The 26,223-nt window shown below is 36.2% G+C and overlaps 1 protein-coding gene across 1 annotated transcript in view; it reads left to right on the top strand.

The window, feature by feature from the left end:
• The window catches only part of LOC143673293 (uncharacterized), a 233,802-nt gene that overhangs the window by 59,484 nt on the left and 148,095 nt on the right, over window positions 1-26,223 (top strand). Inside the window, 1 exon segment of the mRNA XM_077147610.1 lies at window positions 21,109-21,193. The gene's annotated coding sequence lies outside the window, so the exon portion shown is untranslated.

Raw genomic sequence — 26,223 nt, 5'->3', positions numbered from 1 at the left:
ATCCACATCATTGTCTACTTTAGGCGTTCTTAAGTTATACCATCACAGTCTTTATCCTCTGTCTCTGTTCCAGTGACAAACATGTCTCTAGCTCTGCTCCCTCAACCTTATGAAAGTTCAGGTTCATTCAGTCTACCATCAGATATGATGTTCAGGTTCATTTAGTGTACTTATGTACTTATGTTTCTGTGCTACCATCACATAGTATGTACTATCCATTTCTGAACATTTACATCAGTCTCGTTGCACATTCTGTATTTCTTCAGCACCAAATACCCAATCTGTACCCTCTTTTGATCTCCTGACAATGTGTGCTCCTTAAAAAATGTTTCTATTGAGAAATATATGCACAAATATAGTTCATCCACTGTATGCAATCAGAAGCTCACAATATTATTACAGTGCTGTATATTCATCACCATGATCATGTTTAGAACATTTGTATCACTCTAGAGATAGAAAAATTCATACATCACATATTCCTTACCTTTTCCTCTCATTGAAAATTAGTCTAGTATTTCAGTTTACCCAATTTTAAAAATCTTATCCCCTTAATATTTATTTATTTATTCCTTATTTTTTCTCATCTCTTCATAGCCTTGATTAAAGGAACATCAGACACAGGTTTTCACAATCACACCATCACATTCTAAAAGTTATATATACATTCATCCTCAAAAACAAAGGCTACTGAGTAGTTCAACAGTTTCATGTACTTTCCTCTAGCTTCTCCAATACAACATAAACTAAAACTGCATATCTATAGAATGCATAAAAGGAACTTCCAGGATAACCTCTCAAATCTGTTTGGTATCTCTCAGCCACTGAAAGTTTCTTTGTCCTCATTTCTCTACTGCCTCTTTGCTCCTGCCGCTTTTCTCAATCCCATGATGCCAAGCCCTGTCTGAACATCAGGTGTCCTTTCCCACATTGACAGGGAGATTTACACCTCTAGGAGTCATCTCCCTTACATGGTGGAGGGCAGTAAATTCACCTGCTGTATTGGTTTAGAAAGATAAGCCACATCAGAGAAAAAATATGGTTCTCTGGGGTTGACTCTTATGCATAATTATAAGTAGGTCTCTCCTCTGAATGAATAAGTTTCATAGGGCTAAATCTCATGATTTAGGTCTCAACCTCAATCAGAAAAATTGGTTTTCTGCACTGCTTGCAAGAGAATTAGAAATTTCCCAAATGGGGAAATTTATTATTTCCTCCCAAAGGGATGTTGAAATACATTTTAAAAATAGCATTTTTGTTGGAAAATCTTCACACAAATACAGTCCATAAATGGTATACAATCAATGGCTCACAGTATCATTTCATAGCTTTCATTACTATGATCATTTTTAGAACATTTGCATCACTCCATGAAAAGTAAGAAAAAGAAAAACTCATATATCCCATAACTATTCCTCCTCCTTCTCAATGACTACTAGTATTTCAGTCTACCTAATGTTTTTAATATCCTTATTGGGAAATCTTCACACACATGCAGTCTGTGAATGGTGTACAAGCAGTGGCTCACAATGTGGCACAGTTGTGTATTCATTGTGATCATTTTAAGAACATTTGCATCACTCTAGAAAAAGAAATAAAAAGAAAAATGAAAAAACCTCATACATACCATACCCCTAACTTATCTCTCTCTTTGACCACAGGTATTTCACTCTACCCAAATTTTTTAACCCTTATGCCCCCTAATATGTTTTTATTTTAATGCATATCCCTTTACTCATATTTTCATACCCTGGATAAAAGTTGCATCAAGCAAAATATTGTCACAATCACACAGTCACATTGTAAAGCTATGCCATTATATAATCATCATCAAGAATAAAGGTTATTAGAACACAGATCAACAGTTTCAGTTATTTCCTTTCAGCCACACCAATACACCATAAATTAAAAAGGGATATCTATATAATGCATAATAATAACCTCCAGGATAACCTCTGAAGTCTGTTTGAAATCTCTCAGCCACTGAATCTTTGTCTCATTTCTCTCTTCACCCTTTTGGTCAAGAATGCTTTCTCAGTTCCATAATGTTGCATCTTGGCTCATCCCAGAAGTTCTGCTTTCATTGTCAGGAAGAAATACACACCTGAGAGTCATGTCCCACTTAGAGGGGTAGAGAGTCAGTTCACCTGCCAAGTTGTCTTAGTGAGAGAAGAACATATGAGCAACAAATGAGGTATTCTGTGGATGACTTTTAGGCATAATAATAAGTAGGCTTTGCTTCTCCTTTGTAGGAATAAGTTTCATAGGCTTGAACCTCAAGTTTAAAGGCTCACTCTATTGAATTTTTTGTCCCCATTGCTTGTGAGAATACTCCTATCTGTCAAGTCCCTCAAGGGGACTTTGCAAATATATTTTAGCTTCTTCCCAGATAACTCTGGGGTGGTTCAAGGGTAGCTCGGTATGCCAGCCAGTAAACCTGGGTTCAATTCCAGGACCCTGCACTTCACCCTCCTCCCAAATAAAAACCTCCTTTGCCCAGATAACTCTGGAATTTATCAAGGCATCACACTAATTTTAACAAACCTACAAGTTCTCACAATCTATTTAATATTCCATGTAATCATGGTGTTCAAATATGCTAACCACACGTTAAATAGTGTGTTATTGAAAATATACATTTTAAATGAAATAGATCTCTCTTTCTTTAATCTCACATAGAAGTTGAAGTTTTGAAATACAGTCAATAACATCCTTTATCCTTTGATCTGATTTACCTTACTTTGCAGAAACTGAACAACTAATAACCAAATTTATTTGGAAGGGCAGAATGTCTCAAATTGCTAAAACTATCTTAAGAAAGGATGAAGTGGGGGGCCTCACAGTACATGACCTTAGAGCATATCATGAAGCTACAGTGGTCAAAGCAATATGGTACTGGCATAAAGATAAATATACTGACAATTGAAATTGAATTTAGTGTTCACAAAACACCTTCTCATTTATGGACAATTGGTCTTTGATAAGGTCAAGCCAACACAAGTGGGACAGAGCAACCTCTTCAATTAATGACCTTTTGAGAACTGGATATGCATATTAAAAGAAAAAAAAAGATGATCTGTATCTCACACTGTATATATAAATGAACTCAAAATGGATCAAAGACCCAAACATTAGAGTTAAAATCATAAAAATTTTAGATGAAAATGTAGGGAAATAGGGCCACAGTGTCTCAGCAGGCAAAAATGTTTGCCTGCCATGCCAGAGGATCCAGGTTTGGTTCCTGGTGCCTGCCCATGTTAAAAAAAAAAAGTAGGGAAATATCTTATGAATCTTTTGATAAGAATTGGGTTTCTAAACCTTACATCCAAAGCATGAGCAATGAGAAAACAAACAGACAGACTCAAGTAGAAAGCTAGATGTACAAAAAACAGAAATATATATATATAAAGCTCCCTGCTTTCAATAATAGTTTTTCATTCTTTTCTGGTATGACTTGCCATTAAGATCATTTACATACTGTTTTGATAGGGCAGTTCTTTCTTTTGATTTTAGTTTAACTCTGTATTATTTATTGAGTTGTACAATACCTGGCTGTTGAAGTTGCATTTAAATGGATCTTACTATTTTTGTATATCCAGATTTTCCATCAATCTATGCCTGTGCTTTTACAGTTTTTAAAATTTCTTCTGTGTTAGGGGTGATTTGCTTGTTTTTCTTAGTGAATAGCAGTGCCAATTGTGGTGCACAAGCTTGTCCTGCAGGCACATCTATTGATAAACCATATGGAGAAAAATTTATTTAGGCATCTGTCCTAGTTTCATAGCTGTCAGAAGCAATATACCAGAAAAAGAATGGCTGTTAAAAGGGGGAATTTATTAAGTTGTAAGCCCATAGTTCTAAGGCCATGAAAATGTTCTAACTAAAGCAAGGCTATAGAAAATTCCAATCTAAGGCATCTAGGGAAAGATATCTTCAACTAAGGCCAATGATATTCAGGGTTTCTCTCTCAACTGGAAAAGCACATAGAAAACATGGTGCCATTTTCTAGCATTCTCTCCCTGCTTCTAATTTCATGAAGCTCCCCTGGGGGAGTTTTTCTTCTTCATCTCCAAAGTTCTCTGGGTGCATGGACTCTGTAGCTCTTTCCAAATGGTTCTCTTTTAAAAGACTCCAGTAAACCACCTGACCTTGAATGGGTGGAGACACACATCTATGGAAATCCTCTAATCAAAATCTGCCACCCACAATTGGGTGGGTTACATCTCCACAGATAATTTAAAAGCTCCCACCCAGAAATACTGAATGGGGGTTAAAGGACATGGCTTTTCCGAGGTCCACAAATTCAAACCAGCACAGTATTTAACTTGGTTAACAGTTTTTCCTCAGCAAGGGAATTGGACATTTTTTATCCACATAAAGGCTCAACTGGTGGTATTCTGGGTTCCTTCTCTTCTATGTGTCACTTAATACTACTCCCACCCAGCAATAGCAACTACTTAATAACAGTTTCTGTTTTGTTCCTTCCAGGAATTCATTCCTTCTCTTGCTCTTGCTTTCCAAATACAGGGTCTCCACTTGACAGGGCTTTGTGTGACAGCTTTTCCAGCTTTCTTGATTTGTTGCTTTCCTTCCACTCTCATTCCACCTGCATATTCTATGCCTCATCATCTTAACAAGTCCACAACTATCCCCTCCTCTTTGCCTCCATCTTTCTTCTCTGGTCATCCCTGCCTATGACAATATTACTACAGTTTCTTACTTTTCCTTTTCCCTCTTGTGCCTACATTTGCTTAAGTGCATGGAAAAAAGCAAGCAACTTGCTATTGTGTATACTGCTCTGTATAGGGGGATTAGAAAAAAATCATTATTTATTTCACAGTGATCAAATATTCAATAAATTTGCTTTTAATTTCTCTGTTTAATCTATCAATTCCTGACAGACTTGTAAGAAAATATCCAGTTCTTTGAAATATTATACTTCTATCATTTTTCAAAAGCTCTATTAGGTTTGCATGCATTTATAAATGGTATATTTTCCTGTCAATTTATACCTATTTATTCTTATGAAGGACAATTATTTTATTTTGCTAATTCTTTCAGAAAGCAACACACCAGAAATGAATTGGATTTTATAAGGGGTATTTATTAAGTGACAAATTTGCAGTTCCTAGTGGGTTCCTCTGTCACATAGGAAAGTGCACTGGCACATCTGGCATTCTCTCCCATCCCCCAGTTTCAAATGGATTCCCCTGGGGCATATCCTTTCTGCATCTCCAAATATTTGGGTCTATTTCAGTTCTAAGCTCCTGAGCTGAGTTGAGCTTAAGCTCCTTCTGACTTATTTTAAAGCCATCAGAGGGAAGCAGCGAAAGTGAAATTAATGTGCTCAAGATCAGTTCCACAGTAATAGGCCAGTGCATGTTTGATCAGAAAACTGGGCACCATCATCTGACCAATTCTGACAGTCAAACCTGTCATAGTAGTTAATTTCTAACATTTGTTTCTTTTGTATCTCTAATTCAATATAGACAAAATGAAATAAAAATTTAATATTCTAAAAATATTTGCATGAATATTGTTTTCAACTTTTTACTCTTGACATTGCTCTGTGTCTTAGATGATTTTCATATACAGATATAGAGATGTAAAGATACTGTGATGTTTAGGTTCACGTGTTAACTTGGTCAGATTATGGTGTCCAGTCATCTCATCAACAAGCACTCTCCTGTTAACTACCAGGATATTTACTGGACCTCAATCATCAGTAAGTCCATGGACCTAAGTCATTACTAATTTGATTGCATCTATGGCTGATTACATCTACAATCAAATGAGCTTACCTGCTGCAAGGAGAGATATTTCATCCAATTAATTGAAGGCTTGAAAGGAAATGATGATTTCAGCAGTCAGAAGAAAGATTTTCCATCTCTAGTTCACCCAGCCAGCTTCTCAGAGTGAATTCAGCAAAAATCTTCATTGAAGTTCCCAACTGCAGCCTGACCTATGAAATTTAGACTCATACATCCCTCAGTTGTATGAGACACTTTAAAAATATTTTTATTGAGAAATCTTCACACACATAAAATCCATACATAGTATGCAATCAGTGGGTCATGATATTATCACATAGTTGTGTATTTATCACCATGATCATTTTTAGAACATTTGCATCACTCCAGAAAAAGAAATGAAAAGTAAAAGGAAAAACTCATAATCCCATACCCCTTACTCCTCCCTGTCATTGATAGCATCATTTCAATCTACCACTTTTTATCCTGTATCACCTCACTAATATTTATTTATTTTTATCCTAATTTTTTTACTAATTAGTCCATGCCTTGAATAAAAGAAGCATCAAACACAAGGTTTTCATAATCACATGATCACATTGTAAAAGCTATATCATTATACAATCATTCTTCAAGAATCAAGGCTACAAACAGTTGTACCTGAAATTGTTGAACTTTGTTTCAGTGGCCTTGATTCTGTTTTTTCATTTTTTGGTAGCCATGATTCTTGTTCTTTTTTTTGCATGGGCAGGCACTGGGAATCGAACCCAGGTCTCTGGCATGGCAGGCAAGAACTCTGCCACTGAGCCACCATTGCACCACCCTGCAGACATATTTATTTTAAGATTGGTGAAGACTGGCACCAGTTTCTTGGCTACCTCAGTCTGGAGTTTCTTCCTTGCCAAATGTTGAGTGGTAGGCAAGGGAATGGTTTTGGTTTACACATTCAGAATTTTCCTATCAAATTTTCATAGATATTTTAACATTGTATTTTATGTTCTCTAGTAAGCTTCTAAACTCAAATGGAAGATTATAAAGGCCATTTAAGGCTGGTTCCCAGAACACATCCTAATCCTATTTAGATACCTGTGGATGATTTCCTGTTTATTAGGTAGCATTGTTCTCTGCTTAAAAGGGAATCTGCATGGTGCAAAAGTGGCTCAGTGGCAGAATTCTCACCTGCCATGCCAGAGACCCAGGTTTGATTTCTGGAGACTCCCCATTAAACATCCCCCACAAAAAAAGAGAATATGTTGGATTTTTCCCCATTATCCACTAGCTCAATTTAATCACTTCTTTGAAATTATGAAAGCTAAAATGCCTGTAAAGTTGGCATTTCTTACATAGCCACAGGCTTCTCTCTATTAAAGAGCTTTATTTCAACAAAACTACCACTAGGCTGGAGGTTTAAAAGTGCAGTTTTCCTCACTTTTCCCCACCTGAAACTGCTACACCATTTGAAAATCAACATTAGAGGCATATTTAACTTTATGACATCCTTTGGCATGACCATTATAAAGGAAATCAAAACAGATGAACTTGTCTTAAAGTTCATATTAATAAACAGGAATTAAAAGATAAGGACCATGCCCTAGTGGAATGTGGTTTTGATATATCAATTCTGGATTATGAGCTTAGCACTTTCTTATTTTTTCAATTTTTTAATAGTGGAAAATAACAATAAAAAACAATAAATTTCAGAGTACACTGTAACTATTAGTTGTAGAACAGATTTCAGAGTTTGATATGGACTATAATCTCATAATTTAAGGTTTTTAATTCCAGTAGTTCAAAGACACTGGAGAATAAGAGAAATATAATAGGAATATAATGATTCAGCAATCATTCTCATTTATTAAATCCTATCTTCTGTTAAAACAACAACTTCTTTGACCTTTCTCCCAATATTTAGGAGCTTTGAGACTATGCATATTCTAAATTTTTTCATGCTAGAAAAGGGTGTCAATAATATGGGATAGGGGGATGGCACCAGCTGATGTTCTGGAGGTGGCCCCTATGAGCTCCAGGATTACTGGCCTAGAAACCAAACTGGAGGTCAGAGGTGTTCTTCAGGACTAGCAGCAATAGTTTTGGTTGAGGTTTGGCAAGCCAAGATTTATAGCAATATGTAGCTGAATCTTGCACTAGTATAGCATCCAGTATAGCCTCTCAAATCTGTATGAACCCTCTTACCCACAATTTGTAATATGAGGGACACCTAGCCACTGATACCCGATTTGTTACTATTCATTTCCCCCTTTTTGTCAGGAAGGCATTGTTGATCCCATGGGCCAGGGCAAGGCTCATTGTTGAGAGTCATATCCCAAGGTGCCAGGGGAAATTTCACCCCTGGGTGTCATGTCCCATGTCAGGGGGAGGATAATGATTTCACTTGTGGAACTGGGCTTATAGAGGGAGAGGCCACACTTGAGCAACAAAGAGGGCTTCTCAAAGTAACACTTAGGCATAACTATAGGTAGGCTAAGCATCCCCAATATGAAAATAAGCTTCACAATACAAAGGTTCATGGTTGAGGGCTTGGCGTATTGATTTGAGTGTCCCTAATGTTTGACAAAGTGTCAGGGATTCCAAAGTAGTAAAATTTAAGAGCTCCATATTTTGTCTCCCATCCTTGATGGAACTTTGCCAATAATATGTTTGTTTGTTTTGTTTTAATTTTTAAATTTTTGCCATGTTTTTATTGTGAAATATAACATATACAAGAACGCAAGAAATTTGCAAGTAAATTTTAGCAAGTAGTTATAAATCAGATTTTAAATTTTCTTATGTGCTGCAGTAACATGATTTTTCATTTTTTTCTTCTACCTGCTCCAAAACACTGAAGACCAAAAAATCAATATAATTCCACAGTCATATTCATTTGTTAAATCCTATCATCTCTATTGTAATTCTCCTTGTCCTTTCTGTTCTTTTGTGAAAAATAACATACATACAAAAAGCAAATTACAAAATACATCATGATGGTTGTAGAACAGATTTCAGAGTTTGATATGGATTGCAATTCTACAATTTTAAGTTTTTACTTCTATCTGCTCTAAGGTACAGAAGAATAAAGAAAGATTGACACTATGATTCAGCAATCACACTTATTTGTTAAAACTTAACTTCTCTGTATAATTTCACCATCAACTTGACCTTTCCCCCACTCTTTAGGAATATGGGGGCTATACCCATTCTAATTTTTTCATGTTGGGAGGAGCTCTCAGAAACATGGAATAGAGGAATGAACTAGTTGATGTTCTGGAAAGGCTGGCTCCTTTGAATTTCAGTATTTATAGGTCAAGGGAATGATTTGGAGGTTGTAGGTTTCTGGAAAGGTACCTTAGTATGTAGAACCTCTGTAGAATCTTATATAATGCCCAATGTACTCTTTAGGATTGGGAGGAATGGATTTCATTGGGGTTTGGCAAATTACAATAGCTAGCAATGTCTAACTGAAGCATACATGAGTGACCTGCTGCATAGACTCTCAACTCTATTTGAACTCTCACACTGATACTTTATTTTCTCCATTTACTTTTTCCCCTTTTGGTCAGGATGGCATTGTTTATCCCACAGTGCAAAGGCAACGTTCATCCCAGGGATTCATCTCCCACACAGCCATGGGGGCCTTAACACCTGGATGTCTTGTCCCATGTAGAGGGCAGGGAAATGGCTTCAATTGCAGAGTTGGGATTAGGGAGAGAGAGGACACATCTGAGCAACAAAAGAGGTCATCCACACATCACTCTTAGACATTCCTATAGGGAGGCAATCCTCCCTCTTACATAAATAATTTTTACAAGAACAAGCCTCAAGATCAAGTACTTGGCCTACTGATTTCAGTATTCTGAATGTTGGACACAGTATCTGGGGTTTCTCTGTAAATTTTAAGAGTTCTATATTTTTTCTCCCATTCCTTAATGGAATTTTCCAATACTTCTTGATTATTTGCTTAATATACTCTGGGATGTATCCAGGCATTACTTTAAGCTCTACAAGAGAAAAGCCCTCACTGTCATTCTGGGCTCCCTGTGCACCCAAATATTTAAGCAAATTTTCTTGAGTATTAAACATGTTTGTAAATTATGTGTTATAAGACATTTAAGTTCTGGAAAAAAATAAATATTTTTTCCTTTGGTCTCATAGAATAGATGAAGTTCTAAAATACAGGCAATATCTTCCATATCCCTGTATTCTGAATTACTTTAATCCTGACTTGATTGGCTTTGTTCTTAAATTTGAATATCAGGTTGTAAATATATCTGGAAATAAGAATTATCACTCTGGACTAAATGTGACTGTTTTAGGAGCTTAAAATCTATGCCCAGATTTTCTAAATGAGACTGTACAATATTTGCTCTTTTGTTCATGGCTTATTTTACCTGATGAAATGTCCTACAGATTCATTAACATCATTGCATGCATCTCACAACTTTGGTTTTTTTTTTCTAGTGGCACAATATTCAATCATATGTATACACCATCATTTGCTCTTCTACTTCTCAGTTTGTATATCCTACTGTCACTTCAATCCATTGGGCAACATGTGCAATGTCCAAAGCTAAGAGTCCATCTGCACTCTCAATTTTGGAAAATTTTATTGTTCCCATGAGAAAGATTATTAATAAACACAACCTCACCAAATAAAAATCCAGGCCTCCCCTTAATGCTTGTCCTTCCCCCATTATTTATCCCTGGTATTGCTGTGATAGTGTTCATGTGTTCCTGTGAAATACTGCCCTTAATGTGCAAAAGCCATTTTCCTCCTATATCTCCAAATTATACACTCTTTGTACAAGATTCATAACATTGAAGTAGTTCATGCAAGAATTATTTATATTTTCAGTGTTAATGAGTGGGACACAAGGTTTATAAACCCACTTTATTTAAAAATTTATTTTATTCATTTAACATACCAACATACAAACACTAACATTCTTACCATGCAATCATGCCATTATACTTATATAATCAGTAATTCACAATATCATGACATAGTTGTATATTCATCATGATCATTTCTTAGAACATTTGAATCAATTCCAAAAAAGAAATAAAAATAAACAGAAAACAGTTCATACATGCTATACCCCTTATCCCTCCCTTTCATTAATCACTAGCATTTCAATCTATTAAATTTATCTTAACATTTGTTCCCCCTATTATTTATTTATTAAAATTTATTTATTAATTAAAAAATTAAGAACAAACATAAACATTAACATATCATTCCATTCTACATGTATAATCAGTAATTCTCACTATCATCACATAGTTACATATTCATCATTTCTTAAAGCATTTGCATTAATTCAGAAAAAGAAATAAGAAGACAACAGAAAGAAATAAAATGATAACAGAGAAAAAAATTATACATACCATACCCCTTACTCCTTGCTTTCATTTATCACTAGTATTTCAAACTAAATTTATTTTAGTTTGTTCCCCCTATTATTTATTTTTATTCCATATGTTCTACTTGTTTGTTGACAAGGTAGATAAAAGGAGCATCAGACACAAGGTTTTCACAATCGCACAGTCACATTGTGAAAGCTATGTCATTATTCAATCATCATCAAGAAACATGGCTACTGGAACACAGCTCTACATTTTCAGGCAGTTCCCTCCAGCCTCTTCACTGCAACTTAACTTAAAAGACGATATCTATTAAATGCCTCCAGGAAAACCTCTCAACTCTGTTTGGAATCTCTCAGCCATTGACACTTTATTTTGCCTCATTTCACTCTTCTTCCTTTTGGTCAAGAAGGTTTTCACAATCCCTTGATGCTGAATCCCAGATCATTCTTGGATTTCGTTCCTACATTGCCAGGAAGGTTCACAACCTCTAAAGTCATGTCCCATGAGAGAGGGGGAGGGCAATGAGTTTGCTTGTCATGTTGGCTGAGAGACAGAGGCCACCTCTGAGCAACAAAAGACAATCTTTTGGGGGTGACTCTTATGCCTAATTTTAAGTAGGCTTCTCCTATCCTTTGTGAGGTTAAGGTTCATGTGAACAAACCTCAAGATTGGAGGCCCAGACTATTGCTTTGGTGGTCCCTACTGATTGTGAGAATATTAAGAATTTTCCACTTGGAGAAGTTGAATTTTCCCCCTTTCTTACCATTTCCCCAAGGGAACTTTGCAAATACTTTTTCTTCACTGTTCAAATCACTCTGAGATTTATCAGCGCATCACTCTGGACAAACCTACAAAATCTCATGCACTACTCAAGATTCCATGTAATTTGGTGTTCAAGTAAGTTATACACATAAGTTATATTAGGAAATGCATTAGTCAAAATATAAATTTTGTACCAAATAAATATTGTTTGTTTTAGTCTCACACGTAAGTCAAAGTTTTAAAATATTAATTACCATTTATTTTCAACACCCTGCAGTATTGACATTCCATTGTTTTTCCACATGCAAAAACATTTTCAAATTTGTATATTTAGTCACTATCATTATACACTCTAGGCATTCCTAGATTATACCATCTCAGTGTTCTAACATTATTGCATTACAGTTAGGTAGCAGTATGCTGTCCACTTTCTTTTAAAATTTATATATCAATTTAAAAAATTAACAAACCAAATAAAACATCAACATATATGATCAGTAATTCACAATATCACCACTTAGTTGCATATTCATCATTTCTTAGAACATTTGCATTAATTCAGAAAGAGAAATAAAAAGAAATAGAAAAAGAAATGAAATGAACACAGTTAAGAAAAAAAAGATTATACCTACCACACCCCTTACCCATCACTTTCATTGATCACTAGCATTTCAAACTAAATTTATTTTAGCATTTGTTCCCCCTATCATTTATTTTTATTCCATATGTTTTACTCATTTGTTGACAAGGTAGATAAAAGGAGAATCAGACACAAGGTTTTCACAATCACACAGTCACATTTTGAAGCTATATCATTATTCACTCATCCTCAAGAAACATGGATGCTGGAACACAGCTCTACATTTTCAGGCTGTTGCTTCCAGCCTCTCCATTACATCTTGTGCTGTCCACTTTTGAATTTTTATAATCAGTCCTGTTGCACAATCTGTATCCCTTCAATTCCAATTACCCAATATCTATGCTACAATATCTATGCTATTTCTATCTCCTGATGACCTCTTTTCTTAAATGAAATTCTCGAAGTTCATTCATTAATGTTAGTTCATATCAGTGAGGCCATACAGTATTTCTCTTTTTATTTCTGGCAAATTTCACTCTACATAATGTTCTTAAGGTCCATCCATGTTGTTACATATTTCATAAATATATTCTGTCTTACAGTTGCATATTATTCTATCATATGTATATATCACAGCTTGTTTAGCCTCTTGTCTATTGATGGACATTTTAACTGTTTCCATCTCTTCACAATTGTAAATATTGCTGCTATGAACATCAGTGTGCAAATGTTCAATTGTGTCCTTGTCCTCATGTCATCTAAGTAGATCCCTAGCAATGGTATTGCTGGGTCATATGGCAATGTTATACTTAGCTTCCTGAGGTACTGCCAAACTGCCTTCCATAGCAGTTGTACAATTTGACATTGCCACCAATGGTGGATAAGTGTGCCTCTTTCTCCACATCCTCTCCAGCACTTGGTGTTTTCTGTTTTATTGATAATGGCCAATATCATGGATATGAGATGATATCTCACTGTGGTTTTGATTTGCATTTCCCTAATAGCCAGGGAAGTTGAGCATCTTTTCATGTGCCTTCTGGCCATTTGTATTTCCTCCTCTGAGTAGTGTCTGTTCATGTCTTTTGCCCATTTTCTAATTGTGTTGTTTGTCTTTTTGTTGTTGAGTTGAACAATCTCTTTATATATTCTGGATACTAGATGTTTATCTGATATATTATTTTCAAATATTGTCTCCTATTGTGTAAGCTGTCTTTTTACTTTCTTGATAAAGTTCTTTGACTCACAAAAGTTTTAATTTTGAGGTGTTTCCATTTATTTATTTATTTCTTCAATGCTCATGTTTTGGTTATGAGGTCTAGGAAACTACCTCCTATTATATGATTTATAAGATATTTCCATACATTTTCTTTTAAAAGTTTTATGGTCTTAGATCTAATGTTTCGGTTTTTGATTCATTTTGAGTTAATTTTTGTATAGGGTGTGAGATATGGATTCTCTTTCACTCTTTTGCATGTGGATGTCCAGTTGCCAGGCAACATTTATTGAAGAGAACTGTTCTGTCCCAGGTGAGTTAACTTGACTGCCTTATCAAAGATCAATTGTCCATAGATGAGAGGGTCTATAACTGAATATTCTGTTTGATTCCATTGCTCAGTATATATGTCTTTATGTGAGTACCATACTATTTTGACCACTGTAGCTTTGTAATATGCCTTAAAGTCAGGTTGCATGAGCCCTCTGACTTCATTTTTCTTTCTCAGGATACTTTTAGCTATTTGGCGCACACTGTCCTTCCAGATAAATTTGGTTATTGGTTTTTCTATTTCTGCAAAGTAAGTTTTTGGAATTATTTATTTATTTATTTTAAATTTAAAAAATATGACAACAAAGAAACACAAACATTCTTAATATATAATAATTCTGTTCTACATATATAATCCATAATTCACAGTATCATCACATAGTTGCATATTCATCATCATGATCATTTCTTAAAACATTTGCATTAATTCAGAAAAAGAAACAGAAGATAACATAAAAAGAAATAAAATGAAAACAGAAAAATATTATACATATCATACACCTTACACCTCCCTTTCATTGATCAGTAGCATTTCAAACTAAATTTATTTTAACGTTTGTTTGCCTTATTATTTAATTTTATTCCACATGTTCTACTCATCTGTTGACAAGGTAGATAAAAGGAGCATTAGACACAAGGTTTTCACATTCACACACTCACATTGTGAAAACTGTATCATTATACAATCAACATCAAGAAACACGGCTACTGGAACACAGCTCTACATTTTCAGGCAGTTCCCTACATCTTCCCCACTACATCTTGAATAAGAAGGTGATATCAACTTAATGCATTAAAAAATAACCCCCAGGATAGCCTCTCAACTCTGTTTGGAATCTCTCAGCCATTGATACTTTGTCTCATTTCACTCTTCCCCCTTTTGGTCAAGAAGGTTTTCTCAATCCCTTGATGCTGGGTCTTAGCTCATTCTAGGATTTCTGTACCATGTTGCTAGGAAGGTTCACACCCCTGGGAGTCATGTCCCACATAGATAGGGGAAGGGTGATGAGTTTGCTTGTTGTGTTGGCTGGAGAGAGAGGACACATCTGAGCAACAAAAGAGGTTCTCTTGGGGATGACTCTTAGGCCTAATTTTAAGTAGGCTTGACCTATCCTTTGTGGAGTTAAGTTTCATATGAACAAACCCCAAGACTGGGGTCTTGGCCTATAGTTTTGGTTGTCCACACTGCTTGTGTGTATATCACGATTTCAATTCGGGGGCATTGAATTTTCCCCCATTCTCACCATTTCCCGAAGGGGACTTTGCAAATACATTTCCATTCACTGATCAAATCACTCTGAGATTCATCAGGACATCAGTCTGGATAAACAAACAATATCTTAGGTCTTACTCAAAGTCCCATGTGCTTATGTTATTCAACCAACTATATACATAAGTTATATTAGGACAAGCACTAGTGAAAATATAAATTTTGTACCAAATAAACATTTTTTGCTTTAGACTCACACATTAGTTGAAATTTTAAAATATTAATTTCCAGCACCCTGCAGTAATGGTATTCCTTTGTTCTTCCTCATGCAAAAACATTTTTTAAATTTGTACATTTAGTCACTATCATTATACACTCTAGGAATTCCTAGATTATACCATCTCAATCTTTATTGTCTATTTTTCTTTGTGATTTCACTTATGCCTCCAGCCCTTCTCCATCTATCATTGTCATATTCAGCTTCATTCAGTGTTATAACATAATTGTATTACACTTAGGTCTTATTGTGCTGTCCATTTCTGAGTTTTTATATTAAGTCCTGTTACACAATCTGTATCCCTTCAGCTCCAGTTACCCAATATCTTACCCTATTTCTATCTCTTGAAGGTCTCTGTCACCCATGAAACTGTCCAAGTATTTTCACTAATGTCAGTTCATATCAGTGAGACCATACAGTATTTGTCCTTTTGTTTTTGGCTAATCTCACTCAGCATAATGTCCTTACGGTCCATTCATGTTGTTACATACTTCATAACTTTATTCTGTCTTACAACTGCATAATATTCCATCATATGTATATGCCACTGTTTGTTTAGCCATCTGTCTGTTGATGGACATTTTGGCTGTTTCCAACTCTTGGTAATTGTAAATAATGCTGTTGTAAACATTGGTGTGCAAATGTCCATTTGTGTCCTTGTCCTCACATCCTTTGAGTAGAGACAACATATAGATGGGTCTTGTTTTTAATCCATTCTGCCAGACTATGTCTTTTGATTAGGGAATTTAATCCATTAACATTTAGTGTTATCATTGCATGGGTAGTACTTTCCTCTACGATTTTGCCTTCTGAATTTTATATGTCACATCTAATTTTCCTTCTTTTTACCTTTACTCTTAGTTTTCCTTTCTACACTCTTCTCCACACCTCTCTCTTCTGTCTTTTCATATCTGTCTCTAGTGCTCCCTTTAGTATTTCTTGCAGAGCTGGTCTCTTGGTCACAAATTCTCTCAGTGATCTTTTTTTCTGAAAATGTTTTAATTTCTCCCTCATTTTTGAAGGACAATTTTGCTGGATATAGAATTCTTGGTTGGCAGTTTTTCTCTTTTTATAATTTAAATATATCATCCCACTGTCTTCTTGCCTCCATGGTTTTTGCTGAGAGATCTGAGCATAGTCTTATTGGGCTTCCTTTTTATGTGATGGATTTCTCTTACTGCTTTCAAGATTCTCTCTTTCTCTTTGACCTCTGACATATTGATTAGTAAATGTCGTTGAGTACTTCTATTTGGATCTATTCTCTTTGGGGTACTGCACTGTAGTTCTTGGATCTGTAATTTTAAGTCTTTCATAAGAGTTGGGAAATGTTCAGTGATAATTTCCTCCATTAGTTTTTCTCCTTCTTTTCCCTTCTCTTCTCCTTCTGGGACACCCACAACACATATATTCATGCACTTCATATTGTCCTTCAGTTCCCTGAGTCCCTGCTCATATTTTTCCATTTTTTCCCTAGAGTTTCTGTTTCTTGTCAGATTTCAGATGTTCCATCCTCCAGTTCACTAATCCTATGTTCTGTCTCTCAATATCTACCATTGTAGGTTTCCATTGTTTTTCTCATCTCCTCTACCATGCCTTTCATTCCCATAAGTTCTGTGATTTATTTTTTCAGACTTTTGATTTCTTCTTTTTGTTCATTCCTTGCCTTCTTTGTATCCTCCCTCAATTCATTGACTTGGTTTTTGATGAGGTTTTCCATATCTGTTTGTACATTCTGAATTAATTGTTTCAGCTCCTGTAGCTCATTTGAATTGTTGGTTTGTTCCTTTGACTGAATCATATCTTCAATTTTCCTAGTGTCATTTGTTATTTTTTGCTGTTGTCTAGGCATTTAATTACTTTAATTAGTTTATTCTGGAGATTGCTTTCACTTCTTCTACCTAGGGTTTTCTTGTGGGATGAATTTTCTGTCTATCTGTTCTTTGACATTCAATTCAGCTTTATTTGGACTTCTAGCTCAGGTTTTGTTTAAAAGAGGAGAATTTTTCAGTTCTTGTTTTCTTGTTTCTTGCCATGCTTCTATGGTGCCTTCCCCTCACACACACACTTAGGAGTGTGTACTTAGGTATTATAACCCCACCCAGATTTTATCAGACCAAACTGGCCTCCAATCAGGAGGAAAGAGTCACCTGCATCAGTTTTCCCTGAGGGTGAGAACCAGCAGGTTGAAAGACTTTCCTGTGAAGTCTCTGGACTCTGTTTTTTGTAACCTGCCCAGTATGTGGTGCTTGTCTTCCTGCAGGTCCCACCAGCATAAGATGATGTGGTACATTTAACTTTGGCAGACTTTCCCTGCTGGATGTGTGGTGGAGACAGAGGAGAGGTTGTAGGCTGGTTTTAATGGCTTCAAATTACTAAGCCCTGGGGTCTGAATTCCTTGAGGGAGGGATTCCACCTGAGTTGAGCTTCACCCCTCCCCTGGGCAAGGCACAACCTCCAGACAAGCTGTCAAACAACCTTGTTTCTGCCTATGTCTGAGGCAGTTGCAGCCTGAGAAGTCCTGCCACTGAATTCAGAGGCCATCAAGCCTTTGTAGAAACACAGCCACAGAAATCTCTGTTTCCTTTTTTTTTTCTTTTTCTTTCAGCCCTGCCCCCTCAGCTCCAGGGGCAAAAATCAATGACCTCTGCTTTGACCAGGTTCACCTGAGCTGGGGGCTTACTTTTAGTAGTCAGAACTTGTTAATTAATTCCACAATTGGTGTTTAGTAAGACTCAGCTTCTGCTGCTGGTAAATTCCCTTTCCTTTCCCCTCTGGGAAGCAGCCTGTGGGGGAGGGGCACCAGCTGTGGTGGCTTGGGTAACTCATGGTTCTGGGGAGGCTGTCAGCTGGTCCAGCTGATCCAGACTGGAGTACACTGTGTGTCTGGTCAGTGACATGGCCCAGGAGCTGTTCTGTACTGTTCCTGGTTATTTAGTAGTTTTTCTGAAGGATGAACTAAAATGAGCACATTGTTAAGCCAACATCTTGGCCTGGAAGTCTTGATTTTTCTCAGTTTTTGGGAATTTAATTGCTATTGCATTGAATCTGCAAATCAATTTACATAGAATTGATATCTTAACTATATTTAATCTTTCAATCCATGAACATTGTATGCCCTTCCATTTATTTAGGTCTTCTGTGATTTCTTTTAACAATTTCTTGTGGTTTTCATTCTATAGGTGTTTTGTCTCTTTATTTGAATTTATTCCTACATATTTTATTCTTTTGTTTGCAATTTTCAATGGAATTTTTTTCTTGATTTTCCCCTCAGATTGTTCATTACTAGTGTACAAAAACACAACAGATTTTTGAGGTTGATCTTGTAACCTGCTACTTTGCTGTACTCATTTATTAGCTCTAATAGTTTTGCTTTGGATTTTTCAGGGTTTTTGGCATATATCATCAGCAAACAGTGAGAGTTTTACTTCTTCCTTTCCAATTTGATATCTTCTACTTCTGTTTTTTTGTTTGTTTGTTTGTTTTTTGCCTAATGGCTCTGGCTAGAACTTCCAACAAAATGTTGAATAACAGTGGTGATAGTGGACATCCTTGCCTTGTTCCTGATTTTAGGGGAAAAGTTTTCAGTGTTTCCCCATTCAGGATGATGTTAACTGTGGAGGTTTCATATATTCCTTTTATCACCTTGAGGAAGTTCCATTATATTTCTATCATTTAAAGTGTTTTCAATGAGAAGATGTTGAATTATGTCAAATGCCTTTTCTGCAACAATTGAGATGATCATGTGTTTTTTCTTTGATTCATTGTTATGGTGCATTACATTAATTACTTTTCTTGTATTAAACCATTCTTGCATACAAAGGATGATTCCAACTCAGCCATGGTTTATAATTGTTTTAATGTGCTGCTGGATTCAATTTATATGAATTTTGTGAGGATTTTTGCATCTGTTTTCATTAGAGAGATTGGTCTGTAGTTTTCTTTTTTTATATATATATCTTTGTCTGGCTTTAGTATGAGGGTGATGTTGGCTCTATAGAATGAGTTAGGTAGCTTTCCCTCTTCAATCTTTTTGAAGAGTTTCCCCAAGACTGATACTAATTCTTTCTTGAATATTTGGTAGAATACACATGTTAAGCCATCTGGTCTTGGACTTTTCTTTATTTGGAGCTTCTTAATGACTAATTCAATTTTTTGTCTTGTGATTGGTTTGTTGAGGTTATCTGTTTCTCCTCAAGTCTGCATTGGTTGTTCATGTCCTTCTAAGAAGTTGTCCATTTCATCTACATTGTCTAGTTTATTAGCATAATCTTTTTCTTTGTATCCTTTCATTACTTGTTTCTCCTTTTTTTTACCTAGGACTTTCTTGCTGGATGATTTTTGTCTATCTATTCTGTGACATTCAGTTTAGCTTATTCCTGACCTGTAGCTTAGGTTTTGTTTAACAGATCAGAATTTTTCAGTTCTTGTTTTCTTGTTTCTTCCCCTGCCTGTATGGTGCCTTTTTCCCCCTTAGGAGAGCCTACTTAGGTATTATATACCCCTGTCAGAATTTCCCAGACCAAACAGGCTTCCTTTCAGGAGGAAAGAGTCACCAGCATCAATTTTCCCTGAGTGTGAGATCTAGCATATATAAAGTCTTTTCTATGAAGTCTCTGGTCTGTGCATTTTTCCTATCCTGTCCAGTAGGTGGCTCTTGTCTTCCTGCAGATCCCACCAGCATGAGGTGATTTGGTACCTTTAACTTCAGCAAACTCTCCATGCTGGGGGCATGGTTGAGACAGGGGAGAGGTTGTAGGCTGACTTTAATCTCTTCACTTTTCCAGAGCCTGAGGTCTGGATTTCTTGAGGGACGTTATCCAAGTGAACTGGGCCCCACTCTTCTCCAGGTGACAGCACACTGGTTGTGTTTGTCTCCAGAAAAATATGCAAACAAGCTTAATTCTGGCTATGCCTGGGGCAGTTGGAGACTGAGAAGCCTTGCAAGTGTTTCAAAAGAGTAGTTAAGCTTTAGAAATGCAGTCACTAAAAAGAAAAAGAAAAATTCTTTCCAGAGCAGAACCCCCTTTCCTCACATTTGCCAATCAAGAGCTTAAGTTGTTATGTTGCTTTGTGTATCTTCTGGTCCTCTGTTCCCCTTCTTTCCTTTCAAGTCCTAGACCCTTTCAAGTATTATGTGCTATCCATTCCAAAAGACCTTTTTTTTTCTTTTTCTGTCAGCCCTGACCCCTTTATGATGGGGCAAAACCCAGCAACCTCAGCTTTTATTTGCAGTTCAACTGAGCTGGAGGGCTATTTTTAGTAGTCAGAATTTGTTAATTATTTCCACAATTTGAGCTTGGTTGAACTCAGCCCCTCCTGTTGGTAAAGTCCCTTTCCTTTCCCCTCTGAGAAGCAGCCTGCAGGGGAGGGGCACTGGCTACTGCAGTTTGGGGAACTCACAGATCTGGGTGGGCTCACAGCTGGTCCAGATTTCCAGATTGGGGTATACTGTTGTTCTAGTTTGCTAGCTGCCAGAATCCAACACACCAGAGATGGATTAGCTTTCAATAAAAGGGGATTTATTGATTTAACATATAACTCTTCAGAGGAAATGCAGTTAACTTTCAATTGAGGTTCTTTCTTATGTGGGAAAGCACAGGGTGACCTTTGCTGTTTTCTCTCCAGGCCTCTGAGTTCCAACAACCTTTCCCAGGGTGATTCCTTTCTCCATGCCCAAAGGCCTGGACTGAGCTGCAAGTGCTGAAATGAGGTATGCTGAGCTGCTTGGGCTGTGCTACATCATGATCTCTCATTTACACTCCAGCCAATTAATCAACCATCATTCATTGATGCAGGCATGACTCCTAGCTGACTGCAGATGTACTCAGCAACAGATGAAGTTTACATGTCATTGGCTCATGTCCACAGCACTAGAACTAGGCAACTTCACCTAGTCAAGCTGACACCTGAATCTAACTACCACAGCTGTGTGTCTGGTCACTGACATGGCCCCAGCAGTTGTTCTGTGCTATTCCTGGGTATTTACTAGCTGCTCAGGAGAATGAACTAAATCTCACCCCTCACTAAGCAACCATCTTTTCCTGATCCCTATTTTCTATAACTTAAGTGGAGATTAAATTCTTGGTATATTTTAAGAGGTGGAAAGGATTTTTTCCTTCATTTCACTCAAATAAATCCATCATTTCTAAAGAAGTCTAACTTTTTTAGGAAAATGTCTCAGGTCCGAACACACTGTTTTTTCTTTTTTCATGATTTGCTACAGAAAGAAAATCAATGCATAGCATAACAAAATGTTTATATTTTGATCTTTTAAGTCTAGTAAAGTCCATGTAGGATATAGCCAGCAAAACAAATTGGGTGTATTGTCAACCTACTCGTGTTTTTTAATACAATACCATAACTGCAGACAAGTTAGGCCATTCTTATCTGCTCTTTTATATCTTTCTAAATATAAATTCCAGAACTACTGTTCGTACATATTTGAATGAATTCATGTGCACCATGTGCTTATAAATACACATAAATCCATAAACAGACAGACTTCTCAAAGGAAAACAATTAGGTTCAGTCATAGTAAAAAATTATTTCAGGGTAATTGTGCAACAAATTTGGAGAAAATGCTTTTAAGCTTCTAAACTACTCAAATAATTTACAATTCCAATAATGAAAAGATTCACAGAGTATAGAAAATAAATGAAAATGTTGTAATGGTACTTTGTAAATTGCAGCTTTACTCAATATGTATATGTATATATAAGAAAATCAATTAATGTAATATCCCATGTCAACAAATCAAAGCAGAAAAACCACATGATCATCTCCATGGATGCAGAAAAGGCATGTGACAAAATTCAATATCTTTTCCTGTTGAAAACAGTTCAAAGGATAGGAATAGAAGGGAACTTCCTCAAAATGACACAGGGAATATAAGAAAATCCCACAGCAAATATCATCCTCAATGGGAAAAAAACTGAAAACTTTCCCCCTAATATCAGGAACAAGAGAAGGATGTCCACTATCACCACTGTTATTCAACATTGTGTTGGAAGTTCTAGCCAGAGCAATTAGACAAGAAAAAGAAATGCAAGGCATCAAAATTGGAAAGGAGGAAGAAAACCTCTCACTGTTTGCAGATGATATGATACTATATGTTGAAAACCCCGAAAAATCCACAGCAAAACTACTAGAGTACAGTAAACTGGCAGGTTACAAGATCAACACTCAAAAATCTGTAGAGTTTCTATACACTAGTATAGAGGGGAAAATCAAGAAATGAATTCCATTACAATTGCAAAAAAAGAATAAAATATATAGGCATAAATTTAACTAAAGATACAAAAGATCTATAAAAAGAAAATTACAAGAAATTGTTAAACGGCATCACAGAAGACCTAAATAGATGAATGGGCATACTGTGTTCATGGATTGGAAGACTAAATATAGTTAAGATGTCAATTCTACCTAAAGATTCAATGCAATACCAATTAAAATCCCAACAACTTACTTTTCAGCAATAGGAAAACCAATAACTAAATTTATCTGGAAAGGCAGAGTGCCCTGAATAGCTAAAATTATCCTGAGGAAAAAAAATGAAGTCAGAGGTCTCACACTACCTGATTTTAAAGTGTAGTATGAAGCTACAATGGTCAAAACAGCATGGTACTGGCATGAAGATAGATATACTGACAAATGGAATTGAATAGAGTATTCAGACATAGACCCTCTCATCTATAGACAATTAATCTTTGATAAGGCAGTCAACCAAACTCACCTGGGACAGAATAGTCTCTTTTATAAATGGTGCCTAGGGAACTGGATATCCATATGCAAAAGAATGACAGAGGACACATATCTCACACCCTATAGAAAAGTTAACTCAAAATGGATCAAAGTCCTAAACATTAGATGTAAGGCCATAAAACTGTTAGAAGAAAATGTAGGGAAATATCTTATAAATCTTATATTTGGAGGCAGTTTTACAGACCTTACACCCAAAGCAAGAGTATTGAAGAAAGAAAGAAATAAATGGGAATTCCTCAAAATTAAACACTTTGGCACATCAAAGTACTTCATCAAGAAAGTAAAAAGACAGCCTACACAATGGGAGACAATATTTGGAATGATATATCAGATAAAGTTCTTGTATGCAGAAGTTATAAAGAGATTGTTCAACTCAATAAGAAAGAGACAGTCAATCCAATTACAAAATGGGCAAAAGACTTGAACAGACACTCCTCAGAAGAGGAAATACAAATGGTCAAAAGGCACATAAAGAGATGCTCAACTTCCCTGGCCATTAGAGAAATGCAAATCAAAACCACAATGAGATATCATCTCACACCTACCAGAATGGCCATTATCAATAAAACATAAAATGACAAGTGCTGGAGAGGATGTGGAGAAAGAGTTACACTTATCCACTGTTGGTAGGAATGTTAAATGGTACAACCACGTGGAAGGCAGTTTGGTGGTTCCTCAAAACGCTAAATATAGAGTTGTGATATGACCTGGCAATACCAATGCTAGGTATCTACTCCAAGGACCCAAATGGACATCTGTGCATGAATGTTTAAAGCAGCATTATTTACAATTGCAAAGAGATGGAAACAGTCAAAATGTCCATCAACAGATGAGTGGCTAAACAAACTGTGGTATATATGCACAATGGAATATTATGGAGTGGTAAGACAGAATAAAGTTATGAAGTATGTAACAACATGGATGAACCTTAAGGACATTATGCTGAGTGAGAGTAGCCAGAAACAAAAGGACAATTCCTGTATGGTCTCACTGATATGAACTGACATTAGTGAATAAACTTGGAATACTTTGTTGGTAACAGAGACTATCAGGAGATAGAAATAGGGTAAGATATTGGGTAATTGTAGCTGAAGGGATACAGATTGTGCAACAGGACTGAATATGGAAACACAGAAATGGACAGCACAATAAGACCTAACTGTAATACAATTATGTTAAAACACTGAATGAAGCTGAATGTGAGAATGATAGACAGAGCAGGGCTGGGGGCATAAATGAAATCAGAGAGAAAGATAGACAATAAAGATTGAGATGGTATAATCTAGGAATGCCTAGAGTGTATAATGATAGTGACTAAATGTACAAATTTAAAAAATGTTTTTGCATTAAGAAGAACAAAGGAAGATCATTACTGCAGGGTGCTGAAAATAGATGGCAATTAATATTTTAAATTTTCAATTTATGTGTGAGACTAAAGCAAAAAAATGTGTATTTAGTGCACAATTTTTATTTTGACCAGTGAATTTCCTAATATAACTTATGCAGATAGCTTGGTTGAACACCATAAGTACATGGAACCTTGTGTAGGACATGAGATTTTGTTGGTTTGTCCAGAGTGATGTCCCCATGAATCCCAGAGTGATTTGATCAGGGAGTGGAAAAGTATTTGCAAAGCCCCCTTCAAGGAATGGTGAGAATGGGGGAAAATTCAATCTCTCCAAGTTGAATTATTGATATTCTCACAAACAGGGTGGACAACCAAAGCTATACACTGAGTCCCCTGTCTTGGGGTTTGTTCATATGAAACTTAACTCCACAAAAGATAGGTCAAGCCTACTTAAAATTAGGCCTAAGAGTCACCCCCAAGAGAGTCTCTTTTGTTACTCAGATGTGGCTTCTCTCTCCAGCCAACTCAACAAGGAAACTCACCACCCTCCCCCTGTCTATGTGGGACATGACTCTCAGGGGTGTGGACTTCCCTGGTAATGTGGGACCGAAATCCTAGAATGAGCTGAGACTCAGCATCAAGGGATTGACAAAAACCCTAGAATGAGCTGAAACTCAGCATCAGGGAATTGAGAAAACCTCAATCAAAAGGGGGAAGACTAAAATGAGACAAATTGTCAATGGCTGAGAGATTCCAAACAAAGTCGAGAGGTTATCCTGTAGGTTATTCTTATGCATTAAGTAGATATCACCTTGTCATTCAAGATGTAATGGAGAGTCTGGAGAGAACTGCCTGAAAATGTAGAGCTGTGCTCCAGTAGCCATGTTTCTTGTTGATGATCGTATAATGATTTAGCTTTCACAATGTGACTGTGTGATTGTGAAAACCTTGTGTCTGATGCTCCTTTTATCTACCTTGTCAACAGTCAGGTAGAACATATGGAATATAAATAAATAATGGGGGAAGCAAATGTTAAAATAAATTTAGTTTGAAATGCTAGTGATCAATGAAAGGGAAGGGAAAGGGATATGGTATGTATAAACTCTTCTGTTTTTGTTTTATTTCTTTTTCTGAATAGATTCAAATATTCCAAGAAATAATCTTGATGATGAATATGCAACTATATGATGATATTGTGAATTACTGATTATGTATGTAGAATGAAATGATCAGAATAGGAATGTTTGTATTTGTTTGGTGTCTTTTTTTGGTATTTAAAAGCATAAATTAAAAAAATTTTTAAAAAGGGTGGTTGCTAAGCTGGATTAGGTGATGACATGTCTCTACCCATTTCAGTGGGTCTTGATAAGTTTCTGGAGTCCTGTAAAAGTAAAACATTTTGGAGAATAAAGGTAATTCAGTGAGAGCAGAGGATGCTGCAGCAACATGATGCAGAGACTCCATCTGCCAGTGCTTTGGAGATGAAGAAAGGAAATACCTCCCAGGGAGTTCTTGAAAGAGGAAGCCAGAGGAGAAAGCTAGCAGATGATGCTGTGCTCACCATATGCCCTCCTCACTTAGGGTAAAACCATGATGCTGTTCACCATGTGCCTTCTTGGATGAGAGAGAAA

This window comes from Tamandua tetradactyla, unplaced genomic scaffold, assembly GCF_023851605.1.
Source record: "Tamandua tetradactyla isolate mTamTet1 unplaced genomic scaffold, mTamTet1.pri scaffold_83_ctg1, whole genome shotgun sequence".
In the NCBI taxonomy this organism is placed as follows: Eukaryota; Metazoa; Chordata; class Mammalia; order Pilosa; family Myrmecophagidae; genus Tamandua; species Tamandua tetradactyla.
This window is presented reverse-complemented; position numbering and strand designations above follow the sequence as displayed.